Here is a 17,321-nt window from a genome sequence, read left to right as displayed (position 1 = left end):
AGAGACATATTTTTGTAAACGTAATAAAATTGCACGTAAAACTAACATGCAATGCTTCTAGTTCGCGTTCATTTTACCCTTGAAAAGTCAGATAAAGCAAACTTCTAATTTGTTTATGAAACCAAAGCAATATTTTACAATGAAATTCTTTAAAATGCAATACAAATTTTGATAAGTCTTTCGAGTATTTTTCTATCACACAAATCATTTTCTACTAATAATGTGGTTCACGGTGACAAACATCATACACAGGACAGCCCAAACGCATGCACAAATGATTCACAAATAGCCGCGGAACGGACATCGGTGCACGTTGTCATCGGCCATCGAAGGTGCCGTCTGACGTCTGTCGTAAAACACCAGCAAAGCCGGAATTATATACTGGATACCAGCTCCTGCATAGGAGCCGGTAATTCAGACTAGGTCGCAAGAGCTATTCCAAACGTAGGAATGAGCGCAACCAAGGGAAAGACTATTCGGTCCACGATGAAAGTGTACGGCCTTTTTTCAGTGTAACATATCACTTCAGATTGCTCCGTTATGTAATGGAGATGATAGGAAAGTTTGTGCTAAGCGTGGATACGGGAAATAAGGCGAGAAAGTATTGTATGAATTTCACGCGGGTAATGGATTTCGATTCGTCGCACGCATCCGGCTGAAAGAGGTTCAGCGTGTAAAGGTCATCTATCTCCTGGAATGCGTTAATACCCGTAATCGAGAAAAGAACATAAAATAGGAGGATCAACAAATAGTCCGCTGCCAGCAAATTGTACAGCTTGAACTTGTTTCTAATTGGGGTAATGAGCGACGGCAGCGAGTGATGACATGAACGCGTACACGCAGACGCCGAACAGATTGGGTACACCGCCAATGCTCGCCACGGATTGGTGACCTTGACCTTGCTTCTTGGAGATGCGTGTCACGGCAAGCACTATCATCATTCCAAATGCTGAAAATATATACAACAAAACGCTGAAAATATATACAATAGTATTTGCTGTCTGTGATAATCAAACACGAAACTGTATTATAATCTACTGCTAGTGTAGTGTTGTTGTTGCTTTGTTGTTGTCTTTATGTTTGTATTGGGTTTTGTTTTCTGATATAATGAATATTCATTTTATGTGAGAAAATCAAATTTTACAAAATTCAATGTTAGTTAATACTCAGCCTTTACATATTGATAGCTAACATTTTGTTATCAGCTGTATTCAACCATAATTTAACATTATGACACTCACTCATTAAGTTTTGAACTGACGACTTAGTGTATAAAAAGCTATCAATCCGTTTGTATAACTCTTTAACGGTATACTTTTAACTAAGTTTACATTCGCGACATTATCAGAAGACTGCTTTCCAATATCTCTAGAGATGTTCACTCACCAATCCAACGTGACAGCGAGGTCAAGTACTGAAGGTATTTGGTCTTCTGTACAGTGCAGAACGTGAATCCGCCCAGTAGAACGAAGAAACCGGCCTATATTGACATAAAAAGATTACAAGATTCGCTTAAGAAACAAAATATGACAGTCGTTATACTTTATGTTTTTTGTGGAATAATTCAAAGTACAATATTCAAGGCAAGATCAGATGAAAAACAGAAGTGGAGGCCATACGTCCGGACGTGGGGAAAAAAGGCCTAAAAACAAACATACAAACAAACACTCTTAAACTCTGTTAACAATAAATGGCAGTACCTATCCTACTTGCGAAAATGTAGAAATAAAAGGGGTACACGGTTTTATTAAAGAAAGGATCGTTAGAAGAGAAAGGATATTGGCGTATTTTTTAAGGCAGCATTATATAAGAATCCTTTGACGAAAACATACAGATTCTTGTCTGTACAAATATACAGGGAGATCTTATGTAGTGTAAGACCAAATTGAGGAATATATCCGTCTAGGACTTGCCTTTAAGTAAGATTAATATGTTGTATCGCAATGTGGAACATGGGAAAACATAGATATTAAAAATTATGAAATATTACTTTAGTTCATGTATTACCATTTTACAGCAAGTAGCAAGTAGTCCGAGTGGAAGATAGATTGCAGAAATTGTCAATATGATATTATTGTAGATATTGAGGATGTGACAGCCATTATTTGTTTTACTTTTTACTTAATTCCATCTGAAAAAAGGTAGTAGTAAAAAAAAATAAAGCGTGTACAACTTTTATGACAGTATCTGCACAGGAAAAAAACTGAAACTAAAATACAAAACAGATTCTTAAATACAAAATTGGTTTAATGATTCCGTGGTATTCTCTGTTATGTGTAAGGTAATGGGTGTGAGTAAATAAAACTTTGTGGTGAAACCGTTCCCTCATATGGACACAAATATGACATGCACTGAATTATAGAGGAGACCAGTTAAAAGCTAGACATCGCATGTAGAACAGCTGTGAGCAAGTTTACCTTTGTTCGTTCATCGGTTGCAAACATCACAAACAATTACCTTGGTCTTCATGCATGTATAGCAAGTTTGATAACCATATATATATTCGGGAGTTTATATTAATTTGTGGACATCTACATATTCTTTAAAACTGAGCGATGGGTAACCATGTATTTTGTAACGTAAAAGTGTTTTAATCCCTCTCGAAACCGTAGGCCGTAATATGTAGCAAATTAAAATAATTATGTTTGAGAAAAAAGGGGCTTAACGTCAGCCATTTTAACAAATGATAATACAAAAATGCACATGCAAAAATTCATAACAGATGGAAAAGAATATGCAAATTTCAAAATTCACGTTGAATAATGTGTCAGTACTTCGTCGAAAAAGAACGTTTCTAATGCCGACGGACGCACAATCGTCCAGCTTGAATCCAGTTAACTTCGTTGCGGTCTTGCGGGGAAATCATAATCAAATCCCCAATATGATATTTGGCTTACAATTATATCGTTTATCTTGCTCATCCCAAGGCTACACAAATCCGTTCCAAACGAAATGCAATTTTTATCATAATGTGTCTGCTGCAACTGTATACATATCAGAAAACTATTAAATTCATAGCCAGATAAACAACAAATATATTTATTAAGCGTTAAAACACGGATAGCTCTCTGGAGAACCTTCAAGTACAATTACAGCTTGCGTCGATTCATAGTTGGCAGACAACGATAGGAAAGACATTGGAGGCCTTTCCAATCACACACACACTATGGTTGCCATGATAGTGAAGTAAGTGAACTTTTCGCCTGGCGACCTTACAATTCGGTTCAATCCACACTCAAAAGCGTTTTAAGGATCTTTGAAACGGCGAATGAAACTGCTTGTTCATAAAACATCAAACATCCACATGTGAATACCCAACACATTTCTATTGTTAGCATGTTATAATGAAATGTGTCTCTACATCTAACACTGAATGTTGTTTCCATCAAGTCCTCAGACAAAGGCTCTTCACATGCAAGTTAAACGGACATTAACGTTTAAAATGCACTAAATACAGCCTACATAATGTGCGCGTTTCTTATTTTAAATAAGAAAGTCCTATCACGTTAACTCTAACACAATTTAAAAAACGATAAAAAACGGCAAGCTCAAATACAAGTCTGAAAATAAAAATAAGCAAATACAAAATGAAACGTTGTTAGAGTTAGAAATGAAGTCTGTGATCGAAACGAAACACGCGATTGTATATTTTGATTTGAGATCCCCAATACTATTTGTTTCATATACGCGTGCTTGAAGCATTTTCTTCGTCTTTAGCATTGAGTCCACGACTGTAACTTTTCAACTAATCGTTTTCGACCATTTTTAGAAACTGGCGTTTATGCATATGACCTTTCCCCGTCAAAATGGAAATAAACGTCAAATTATTTTGAATTTTGGGAGAACTCCATTGTTTGATTAATAATACTTGTATAATTATTAATAAAACTTGCATATTATGGGTATTTCTTAGCAAAAACAAACCATGTATATGATATTACAAATACCGATGTCTAAGTTTTTAAAATGAACACATCTATTTGATTCATATAAAAAAAACTGGCAGTAAAACCATCGTTTGGTATTGGGGAAAATGTACTTCTTGCCATTGGAAACATGACTAAATAACGGCTAAAAACGGGAAAAATATTACAAATTACAATGACTCAATACTGATCATAACTCGGTGTAAATATTCCCCACGGCATTCCAATAATTCAATTCCGTGCTTAAACAAGACGAGAGCTTTTATCAGAATTAATTTGTCTTAAGGGAGCGCCATCCTGCAAAACTTAACAGTGTCACATAATAACGGACTAGCAAATCATTTGGACATATGTTAACATTTCGCAGTCACGATCCTGCAAATGTCACACTCTTGAGCATTGAACTGAGATGCAAATGGCAGTTTTATATTTGCCACGTAGTTAATAGATGCAAAACTAACAAGAGCACCGCCTTGCGGATGCAGACCGCTCATCTATTTTTCTTTTAAAGGTGAAGGGACCTATCTCAATACTTCAATCACAAAAGAGGGAGGGGTGGGGTGGAGAGTGGTGTATAGTGTGCGTGAGTGGTCATTTATTACATTATCTTCCGAAAATAAGATAAACAAATGCAAAAAAAAAATCGGAGGGGGGCGGGGAGGGGGGTGGCGGTGGGCGGGTATGAGGGTGTAGTCATTTATTAGATGATCTTTAAAAAAATAATAATAATAATAAATTTTTTTGGAGGGGGGGATTCTGGGATGGAGGGGGCGTGGGGGATGGTTTGGGTGGAGAATATTGTGGTATGTCAGGTAAGAGTTGTTATGCCAAAGTATCAATCAAATCTGATCATTAATTAAAAAAGTTATTGCAATTTTAGCAAAATTTAATAATTTGACCTTGATAGTCAAGGTCATTCAAAGGTCAACTTGCCAGGTACAGTACCCTCATGATAGCATGAAAGTATTTGAAGTTTGAAAGCAATAGCCTTGATACTTTAGAAGTAAAGTTTATCTTAACACAAAATTTAACCATATATTCAAAGTCAAAAAAGGGTCATAATTCCGTCAAAATGACAACCAGAGTTATGCAACTTGTCCTGTACTGTCCCCTTATGATAGTTTGTGAGTGTTCCAAGTATGAAAGCAATATCTATGATACTTAAAAAGTAAAGTGGACCAAAACACAAAACTTAATCAATTTTTAATTTCTAAGTATAAAGGGCCCATAATTCTGTCAAAATACGAGTCAGAGTTACATTACTTTGCCCGCACAGTCCCCTTAAGATAGTTAGTAAGTGTTACAAGTATGAAAGCAATACCTTTGATACTTTAGGAATAAAGTGGACCTAAACATAAAACTTAACCAAATTTTCAATTTTCTAAGTATAAAAAGGGCACATAATATTGTCAAAATGCCAGTCAGAGTTACATTACTTTGCTTGCGCAGTCCCCTTATGATAGTTAGTAAGTGTTGCAAGTATGAAAGCAATAGCTTCGATACTTAAGGAATAAAATGGACCTTAACACAAAACTTAACCAAATTTTCAATTTTCTAAGTATAAAAAGGGCACATAATTCTGTCAAAACGCACGTCAGAGTTATCTAACTTTGCCTGCCCATTACCCTCATGATAGTAAGTAAGTTTACCTGGTTTGAATGCAATAGCGTTAATACTTTCTGAGAAAAGTGGACCTAAACACAAAACTTAACCGGACGCCGACGCCGACGCAGACGCCGACGCGGTCACGCCGACGCCAAGGTGATGACAATAGCTCATAATTTTGTTTTCAAAAAATACATGAGCTAAAAATAAGAACAAGCAAATCCACATTTGTATAGCTTCAGACATGAAGCAGATAAAACTAACATTAACTATGCAGACTATTGTATACTTCTTACAATGGGAATATTTAATGCGATCGTGCAAAATGAAAGTACATGTATGCGTACCGTATTACCCGATGTTTTAATAAAATTAAATAATTCGTTTAAACACGAATATCCCCAAAAAATCTCCCGTGCCAATCAATGTCGTTGATTTAGAGCATTTTACAATTTCCGAGTCATATGATACTCATAAACAATTTCTCAGACATCCAAAACACATTTACAATTCCCCATATATAAAACAAACATTTGTGAACAATTTGCAGTATCCATATATCCCGAACTCAATTTCAGTTTCCCCTACATCCGGCAATCATTTACAATTTCCAGTTAACCCTACACTTATTAGCAGTTATTTTTATTCATGTACACTACATCCCATATAATGGGTACTGACCACACATAGAACTGGTACTGACCACACATATAACCGGCACTGACTAAACATATAACCGGTACTGACCACACATATAACCGGTACTGACCACACATATAACCGGTACTACCCACACATATAACGGTACTGACCACACATATAACCGGTACTGACGACACATACCTTGTACATGCCCATCCGTGTGAGATGGGAGGAGTTCCAGCAAGGGTCGCTGTCAGCGAGGACCGTACTTTTACCGCAGTCGCTGCTGTTAATGGGTGGCACTTTGTATGTACTGAAACAAAACATCATATTTTAAGAGTTATGCTATTTAATGGCGACAATTGCGTCTAAATAGAGTCTGAATTGTGGCCAAAAAAAGACAAAATAATGGCGAAAACATTTGAGGCGAAATTAAGTGGTTACAACTATTTGCGAGCAAGTATAGCTGTAGTGTTATTTTTGTGAATGGGCATTTGCAATCTGCTCCTGCCAGATTCTAATTAAGTTATCGCACTAATATAGAAATTAAAACAGCTAGAGTGATTTAAACTTTTTAACATATAAGCCAGCATTTGTAAGTTTCACCTGGATATTTTGGTGCGATTTCTCGCAACACTATCGTTTGCCAAAAAGGGCAGATTTGAAACATTAGTGTCCAAGAGACATACTTGAAGATTAATAATATTGGTGAAGTTTCATGAAGTGATTGCTTATCGATCCTGTTATCAAATGTGACTTCGTTGTCTAGGGGCCCATATTGTTTTACGCAATTTGTCTTCTGCTAGGGCTTCCGGTGTTAATCACAAGCCTGCCTTACGTTTCCTAACGACAAAACATATACAACGCTGAAGCTGTGTCAATTTTTCAAAGTGAAAGAACGCAAAATGAAAAGTACTAGGTGTCATTATTATATCGATTCGTCCGGAAAATGGTTAAATGAAGATAATGCAATGGTTAGTAGAAAATCCCATTTTGTAAATAATCCTTTGAAAATAGACCTTGACATTATGAGTTTAATATTGTTAAAAAGGCATGGTTGTAGGGAATATATTGCGCTAGCAGAAGTTAAAAAAAAAAACACAAATAAAACTTATTATTGGTAGATATTCCTGTTCAATTGTTCTTGATTAAACATTCAGTATAAAATAAAAGCATTTTTGTTGAAGCGATATACTGTGACAATATGCGACATGATTGAACTTAGTGGAAGTTCACAACATAAGATAAAACTATAACATGTAAAAAATGCCCATCTGGATATGTTCACGACCTAAGACGTATATGTAGGCATTCAAACAATAAAACTCAATGTTAAGAATCTTACAAATCACTTGATTTTATTGAAGGGCATTCATATTTGGATTCTATGCAAAATGAAAGATTATAACGTTGTGTTTATTACATAAAGTATGTAAATTACCACTAATTTGATACTACGGTGTCAATAGCAAATATGCATATTCATAGATGTTAAGGCATTTATTCCCAACGCACATGAAAAAAACTCAACTGCTCATTGTTATTAGTCACCAAACTTGTATATAAATATTGCACGAGTTATAAGTTCACTTTATTCGATAAGACTATTAAATATTTTAAACTGTCAATTTTAATCAGTTCACACCCTTGGATAAGACTACAACATATCTTTCATTGGCAATATTTATTAGTTCAGAACCTTAGACACAACTACAACATGAGTCAAAAACAGATCATGACCTTGGAAACTACTTACTAATCTATTTTAAAGTGAACATTTTTCCAGGCATGCAATGTATTATACCCTTAAGAAAACGTTTCACAGACACATATTTGAATTAGTTCTCTTGTTTTTCTCAGCCATTCTTAATAATTAATGTAATTCTGCATCCGACATTTTGTGATTAAATAAATAATTGTGCTGATGCCTTACAATTAACTGTCTCGCAAGCAATGAACAAGATATATACTTTGATAGGTGTTGGCAGTTTCTAAAATGAACGCGCATGTTCACCCATATTTTCACAGAAGTTTGCTCTTACTCAACCCTTTTAGCGCTGGAACCGAATTTTATAGGCCTTTGCAAACAGTTTGGATCAAGATCAGACGCGACAAAACGTTGCGTTTAATCAGGATCCAAACTGTTCGCTATTCTGATAGTGGTCTTTGAATAAAAGTGAAGCAAATGATGATTTCAGAAATTCAGCAGACTCCAATTTAGCAGACGACAAATACCCCAGCATGCAAAGGGTTAAATACTAAGTGCATGATAGACATGTTTACTTTGTTGTTTCGTAGTCAATCTTATGGAATACAATAAGATGTAGTTATGACAACACACAAAATGCCTGAATAAACCTTCACTCAGTAGCACTTATTGCAAAATAGTTCTTGAAATGCATGTTCTAGTAAATAAGGAAAGTTCTAATGCAAACAATATGTTAAGATAGTCATGCGAGCAAAATTTGTATACCACGCACCAACTGTTACAATGAAATTTTGAGGTAAACTAAACTGCGTGCTATACATGGTTCTATTTGGAAGCAACTTTCTCTTTGCTCATAATCAAGAAAGTGTTAAGGCATTGGCCCTGTACGTACCATGAAATATCTCGTAACGTCTTGGGCACGGCTGCTCCGTAGATTGCAAGATCACCGTACAGATATATGGCAATACAGATGTTGAAAAACAAGATCCCAACTCTGTTGAAACACATTCCCTTTTTGTTTGTCCCTGGCAAACAAAACATTTATTTTGAAAATAGCATTCACTAAATTCATGTCTAGCTCGTAGACTGTACAAGCCTAAATGCAGTACATGATATAAAAATTCATATACCTCATCTTAAGCATGTACCGTAAATGCGTTAACTAGCGGTTCATGTTTTATTATGTTATTTGTCCATTTTATTACAATAGCATTTTAAAACCCCATATAGTATCCTAGCGTATCCAACACATAAACTCTTGAATTATTAAAATAGTTTATGCAATAATTTCACTGAGTAGTGTCCGATTTAATTTGACACAGCAAATTAACAACAACATAATTCATTTATAACCATTGACATAGCAGAAAATATATCAGTCTCGGCTAAATTAAAATTGCACATTCCCCATGCGTAACAATACCAAAGTTGCTTGAATCACCTCATAGAATACATGTAGCTGTATTGAAAAAAATTATTTTCGCTTACCAGTTCAGTTCTTTCTGTGATTTTAAAGGGATTTGACGCGCCAACATTCACTGAAATATAAAATTTTGATTATAAAAGATGTATCATCAAAGAAGCCTTTGAATGATATTTGTTCTGACATTCTTCATTTTAGCATGTAATTAATTGGCATAGCTTTTCATATTAGCGCACTTTTATCTACTTATAATACCGACAACATATTTTGATGCTGTTCTTGTTGATGCTTCTTAAACTGATAATTTTGTCATAAGATAATGATTATGTTTTTTACTAAGATAATAATAATGTCTGTGATTATATGATTATGTAAGTGTTTCGATTTTTATAACGAACAATCAAAATTGTAGTTTCGTTTTATAAAAAATAAAGAATTTGTTTTATAAATTCAGACCAATTTTAATTATAATTTTAATTTTATAATATCAAAGATATAAAAAATTAGTTTTAAATTATTCACATTTCCGTTGTGCATTCATTGAACAAATAAACAGGCTCTTCAATCAGTACAAACTTCTTATACACGGACATTTATTCAAATCGCCATTGCAATTTTTTTCAAGGTCTCCTTCCACATCAATTCAAGAAATTCATAACCAAGCATATATCGTACAATCTCCGAATCTTTCAAGACTGTCCATAGAATGTGTGTTACAGCATATCCAAACGTTCGGAAACTGCATAATCAGACAATATTTGGACGTATCAGACTTCTTGATTTCAGATTTCTCGACCCAGATCAAGATCATAATTTGAATACTGTAATATCTGTTATATGTGTTGGCATGGAGTATTTATGGATTTTGAGAAAAATATGACTTTTTGCGGACACGTGCGATTTTTGCGAATTTCAGAATTTGTGAATTTCTGAATTTGAATAAAGAGGAATTTGCGTACGTCAATCTTCTAATATGTTCATGTTTAATGCGTGGATCAGTATATCCACCAAGTAAAAGAACATTGATATCTCAGTCATGTAATTACATACAAACCTTTCTCAGCAATTTATGTTCTGCAACCAGGTCTCAAAAATTAATCATGCAGTATATAGACACGTATAGATACGTATGTTCTTTAAAATGGTGGACATATGGCACAAATCTTACGTTCAAGAAAGCCTTTCTTCATGACATAAATTAGAAGAAAAGTGTATGTTTAACTACATAACGTTTTTTGTATTCAAACAAACATTACAGTTATCTTTTTTTCCACAAGATAACAGATTGATGTAATAAAGTAAACATATCAAATAGTAATTAGATTTTAAATGTGCAACTTTGTCCAAATAAACTGCATTGGGGACACACTAGGTCCAAAATGTTATTATGTTATTAGGATAAATGGAATATTAATCTGGAATTAATTTATTATTATGAAAAGCATAAATGTATACAACAGAGCATTTTTATATTTTGAACGGTAAGTTTGATATAACTTATTGGCATTTGTGTTGTTGATGTTTTTATTTGCACATATTTGCATATAACTACAAATACTTTTTTTATAAATTATTGCTTTAGTTTTCTGTATAGTTTCTTCAATTGTTAATGCACATAAACCATTTACTGTCTGTATTATAACAAACCATTTTCACTTCTTATATGAGTAAAAACCCAATCCTCACAAGACAACTTCTTTGGTTGTATCAGAAATAATCGAGCCATACTACTGGGGTAAGCAAGTTAACATGCAGGTTAATAAATTCGTTAATTTTTATTTGTTTGAGTCATAAACGACCAAAGTTAATTGATAGAAGTAGAAATACAATGAACTTGACTTTTTTCTTCCGCCTATGATTGTTTACGGTACGTTTTGCTTAAAAATCTTACAATGATCACAAGAACATATTTCATGTTAACAAATAACATTGTACAGTTATAAAGTATATCAAACAAATTATGCTTAAATGTATAAAATGAACCCAAGAAATGTGACCTTGCCTGAAAATAACATTTAATATTGTTGATTTTAAATAACTTTGAATGCAAAATCCACATTATACCCTAACGTTTACCAGGCATCAAAGGGTGCATAATCATGCTTAAAAACTTGTCAAAGTTATAGGTCTTCGTCAGTGAATGTTTATAAAGATCCTGAAAAAGAACGCTGCATTTCTAATAGTTAAGTACTTATTGTACTACAGAAATTATCATTATCTGCTAAACATCTTTTTCGATATTTCAACATTTGAAATAAATAACAAAAAATTAAATGAAATGCATTAAGTACACTCCTTTGAGGCAGCACATTGCGACTAAGAAGTAATAATGATGTCAAAATCTGAATGAATACTGGGGTCATTTGCACAAGTAATTTTACATTTATGATGGCAAACGCACTTGTAATTAATATTTACCACTCAGCATTGTAGTAATAATAGCAATAAAGGAGAATATTAATTCAATTAAATTATTGTTGATTTCCTAATTGTGTAATGCCTTATAGACCATTATTCGGATGCATAAAAAATATTTGTTTTTTCATAAAGCTTTAATTAAATGACCATACCAACAATATGACGTATAACACAATCCCGTGACTTATATCATCGCAAGATTAATCTGAAAGAGATTTTACATTTTGCTATTTTTTAAATCAATTATTACACACGTGATAACACAGATATGAATATTTAAAATCAAACATATATGATTAAACAATTTGTGCATTAACATCACTTAAATATTTTTAAATAAAATAAGGTAATAACATTAGTTATAGACATTTAATTGCATTCATACATCGAGTGTAAATAAATGCGTTTATCAAAGACATTAAGTTAGACGTTCATGTGTAGAGTTAAACATGTGTATGGTTTTGTATTTTAATACTTTTCATGTGGCAAAAACATTCAAGCAAGTTTGTACTTAAGATTAGCGGCTTTCTGAAACTCGAACACATAACAATATATTACTTGATTCGTCATTCTACTGATAAGAACAGTCATATTTATGGATGAGACTGACATATCGAATTTCTTATCGGGAACTTGCAAAATTGGTGTAAATACAAATGGAAACTATATGTCTATTGTCCTAAAATTTATGTATTCCTTTAAAACAGAAGGCGTACCGGGCGTAATATATCAACAATGCTTTCTAGAGACACATCAGTTTCTTCATTATTATGCTGTAAGTTACATTTGCGGCTTATTGTACAATGAAAGTATCAGAGACACATTAATAATAAAATAGCATGCACAGTTGATGCTGAAAATCAGCAGAGCTAAATGTGTTGACCGATGAAGGCTCGTGTATGTAATGCTGTTTACGTTAATATTTTTCAATACTGTATTAAAAGGCATTGTTAAAACATGCGAGCTGTCGCTTTGCTAGGCAGACATTTGTTTATAATTACAAATATTATTTTAAGATTGTTAACTATACTATATATTTAAAATAAAATCCTATTGAGACTTACATATCATAAGTTCAAATCGGGGTAGTTTTTGGACGTTGTGTTATTTTATTGATGACGTTTGTATATAGATATGCAAACCTTATGAATATGCATTTAGGGGGATATTTCAAACGTAACACGATTCTTGTACCTACTGTCTTCCGCAATATTGGACATCTGCAACTACAAACATAAGAAAACTGCATTATTGCGTTCATCGCTTTTCATCAAAGTAGAAAAAGAAAAATTAATGTTTCAATTTTACTATCGTTTGGGTTCCGGTAAAATTAGCCAAAAAATAACCCAACAGGTTATAGATGATGCGCCTCATAACTTATCTTTGAAATGAGATGCAAAGCTGTTGTTCCTAAGATCCCACAAGAAGAAAATACATTCTGATTAGCATGTGTTATGCAAGACAAATCGACTGCACGCTTTAGATTAAGATTAATTGGCGCAATTTATTTCCTGAAGAACTCACATACCTCTTCTTAATATCGGAGTGCTCATCGTTTGAATCGAAATTCACGTTGCGTTACAGAGAGTGCCATTTGCGGTTTTTTAAACGACTCAATGTTTATCATTTAAAAACATTTATGTAGTCTTTCTTTGGCTGAATTGCATTATTTTAACACGTTATTCATGTACTTTAATTTAGCAAAGACCTGATTTAATAACAGTTCATAGAGGTGGAATGTTAAGCTTTTTCTATTATGGAGAACACAAATAAATGTAAAGTTGTATTATCTCGTAATAGATGTGGTTAAAGCAGTAAGATATACTTTGGCAACTTATCGTGTAAATAGAAGGGTTATGTGATCAATGATTGGAAGACTCTACGTTTGTCATAAAACAGAGACATTATTTGCATCAACATAATGACTATTAAATATAGGGGATTGAAACTAATTAAGAAGTGTACGCCTACATGTACTTAAATAAGCATTGTCATCTTAAATTCACAATCGCCGTGACACGATAACTAATTACGAGTTATGCATTGCATTTTAATTTTCTGATTATTCATTTACATGCTTTGCGTGACGAACTTTTTGGGACAATAAATAAACCGATACATTTCTTCAAACAAATGTCCCCAATATTCAGAATTCGCTATGTACATTGTATCTGCATATATGGCATTTTATGGTTTTTAAAATCGATCATTGTAAGAACAGTTTGATATGAAATTACCAACAGCAACATGTGATTGTGATATGTCATTATTTGTTTACTCAGAACAACAATTTACAAACAAATAAATCAAAAGGACTAATATTTATGACAAAACGAGTATTACAGTGAAACATTATTAAGGTTACGCATGCGCAATTAATTTCCTTCTATATTACATATAAAATAGTTGAAGTTCGATATCAATTTTTACCATGATCAAGCGTATAGCCACTATATCATCATAAATCATTGGAAACATAAATGCTTAATCTTTTGAAAAAATTCATGTCATTAAATTGTTTGCGTTGTAACTCAAAATATTTACCTTAGAAAAGGCACACCGGTTTTGACAGCTGTGAAGGCGGCCATTTTGTGCTCAAATAATATGACCTACTATTAAAGCCGTGAACCATCAACAGAAAACGTAGAGCACAAAAATGGTTTTTTTATTGCTTACAAATATACCTTCAAGTTGATACCAAAACATACCATTTGCATTGTATTTTACAAATCCTAGGCAGCATGCACTGATCAATGTGTGCTAAGTATCAAGTTGACTGCATGTAACCCTGCACACAGGAGATCCGGTTTGGGGTTAATATGTGACCTTTAAGAGAACCCAACCCCTTCAAATTTGAATGAATAAAAGACAGTTTTCCCATAGGTATAATCTGTTTTGAGAAAGATCACACAGATTCCATACAATGACACACAGATTTATTCATAAAAGTTGCCGTTGAAACCGTCATTTGTAACAGCGTTTCGCGTCAATAATTAAGGTAGAAAAGCCGAACTTGTTTACATCATACATGCAGCGCTTAGACTCCATACAAGGCATCACTTTCGATTCTAATAGGCAAAGCAGATGTATCATATGACTTAGAAAGTGAAAACAATCATCAATTGCAATATGTGTGCATCATAGCAGGTTTTGAACAGGATTCTAACAATCTGTTTTTATTGTTGGTGCTCATTTTAGGCAAAATCCATGTACAAGCAGCATTTCTGTCATTTAATCCAACAAAAGGGCTTGCTTGCATGGAGAAACAACACACTTTACTTCCTGACTCAAATAAAAGGCATCGTCAGACATGAGCTTAAAGTCTTCTGTCACACCTGGACCTATGATTCCTCGGCTCGAGTTCCGTCTCGGACAGGCCCCGGAAAGTGTCAGTCTGGCCCGGATGCTCAATTCCGTGTAATCTAAGAAAACAAAAAAGTTGTTTGTGCACATTTACCCATAACGGTGCCAACAAATGTAAGTGAGATACAATTAGAGTAAGCGTGCCAGGATATCAAAGAAATCATTTTACAATAGATTTCATTAAAAATAACGGCGTACTAACCTGCAAAGACACCGATCCATGTCAAAATGTCACCGAAACACAATACCGAGTGTTTAAGTAGTCTTAATATATGTCTCCGGAACAGGTTTCGGTGTCATTTTCCAGCATTCACCCACTTTATGACCCCAAGTGCAACAGCCAAATTGCAAACAGCCCTAAATTGGGTCAAAATGACATCTGGCAGTTATGTTTTGCAATACAGAGAGTTTTTGATGGTCAATTGTCAAAATTCTGGCAGACTTGGTTGGCAGTTCTTAAAGGTTACGCATGCGCAATTAATTTCCTTCTAGATTACATATACAATAGTTGAAGTTCGATATCAATATTTACCATGATCAAGCGTATAGCCACTATATCATCATACATCATTAGAAAGATAAATGCATAATCTTTTGACAAAAATGCATGTCATTAAATTCTATGCGTTGTTACTCAAAATATTTACCTTAGAATAGGCACTTCGGTTTTGACAGCTGTCGAGGCGGTCATTATGGGCTCAAATAGGTTGACCTATTTTCAAAGCTGGGAACCATCAACAGAAAACGAAGAGCACAAAAATGGGTTTTTTTCTTATTGCTAACAAATATACCTTTAATTCGATACCAAAATATACCATTTGCAATGTATTTTACAAATCCTAGGCAGCATGCACTGAACAATATGTGCGAACTATCAAGTTGACTGCATGTAACCCTGCACACAGGAGTTCCGGTTTGGGGTTATGTGACCTTAATATATCAGAATAAAACATAGTTCATTAACATACGCCAGATGGGAATATTTAATGGTGCGTAGACTAGATTGATTATAATAATATGCAAAAGATACAAAAAATTAAATAACTAGTATAATCCTTCGAAACATGAGGTATGATGATATTTAATGGTGCGTAGACTAGATTGATAAAATTAATATGCAAACGACAAATCGTTTTTAAATATCTAGTATAATCCTTCGAAACATGAGGTATGATGTCCATGTATTATTAAAAACTGGTTGTAAGGAGCTTAACATTTATAGCAATACCGAACACCATTCTTCAGAAAATAGTACTCTATGAATGCTTACTGTTTAAAGTATGGTGAGTAATTTTGTAATATTAAGTTGTGGGTCGCTTACTGTGAACTCACATAAGATATATAGGGTTGGGGCACACTGTACATTATATTCCACAATTCAACAAACACTGTTAGTGTGTTAATGAATTGAATATTTCATCTGAGTTTTATTTAAAATTCAACTGATTGGTTATCGATAATTATCAGTCATTTAAACGTATTAACCGTATAAACATCAATTTTCGAAAATGCTAACTAACGACAATCATGGCCCAAATGATACTTTGTAATAAAGTTTGCAAGCTGTTGTACAAAAGACTTATAATGTCCGTCAAACAAAGAATGTAAAATAAAACATATATAGTTAAACTTGTTAAGGCAACTTGTTGTACTGTCCAACGTATGCCCAGCGCGTACAGCGCGTTACAGTATTCGATTTATGAGTCGGTTTACTATACGCATTTTAATTTAAAACCAACAATGCAAGTGTAAATTCTATTCAACCTTTATAATTACACGGTTTATTAGGGTATAATAAGGCATGCATCTGGTTGGAATAATAATGAAAATAAGATTTATCAAAATCGTCTGGCAAACACTTTATGGCATACCATTGTGTGAATATTATAATATGTTAAATGTATGACCCTATAAACTTAAATTCTGTTTTTTTATCCCAATGGTTTTTAATTGATAAAGATTTTCTCAATATAGGAATAAAGGTCGCACATTAACAAATTTCAGATGACTTGGTAAACCTTTAGGTAAACTTCGTTAAGAATGATCTAAGATTTAATTGATTGTGTCTCAGTTTAATTGGTATCAAATGGTAATTCAAGATAATGCGAGTGATATTTGATCTTCTACTGAAGGAAAAAATCCCTAGAATACACAGGAAAAATATTCGTTCGTGCTTCAACGTGCAATGTAAGTTAATTTGATTACATATGTCAAAATTATTTTTGGATTTTTTTCT

General features: G+C 33.6%; 1 pseudogene; it reads right to left on the bottom strand.

Annotated features, from left to right (window-relative positions):
• Nucleotides 1-279: 279 nt before the first annotated feature.
• The window catches only part of LOC127869918 (transmembrane protein 104-like), a 34,960-nt pseudogene continuing 17,918 nt past the window's right edge, over nt 280-17,321 (bottom strand).

Source organism: Dreissena polymorpha, chromosome 2 (genome assembly GCF_020536995.1).
Source record: "Dreissena polymorpha isolate Duluth1 chromosome 2, UMN_Dpol_1.0, whole genome shotgun sequence".
In the NCBI taxonomy this organism is placed as follows: Eukaryota; Metazoa; Mollusca; class Bivalvia; order Myida; family Dreissenidae; genus Dreissena; species Dreissena polymorpha.
The sequence above is the reverse complement of the archived record's forward strand: the minus strand, read 5'-3'. Positions and strand labels throughout refer to the sequence as shown.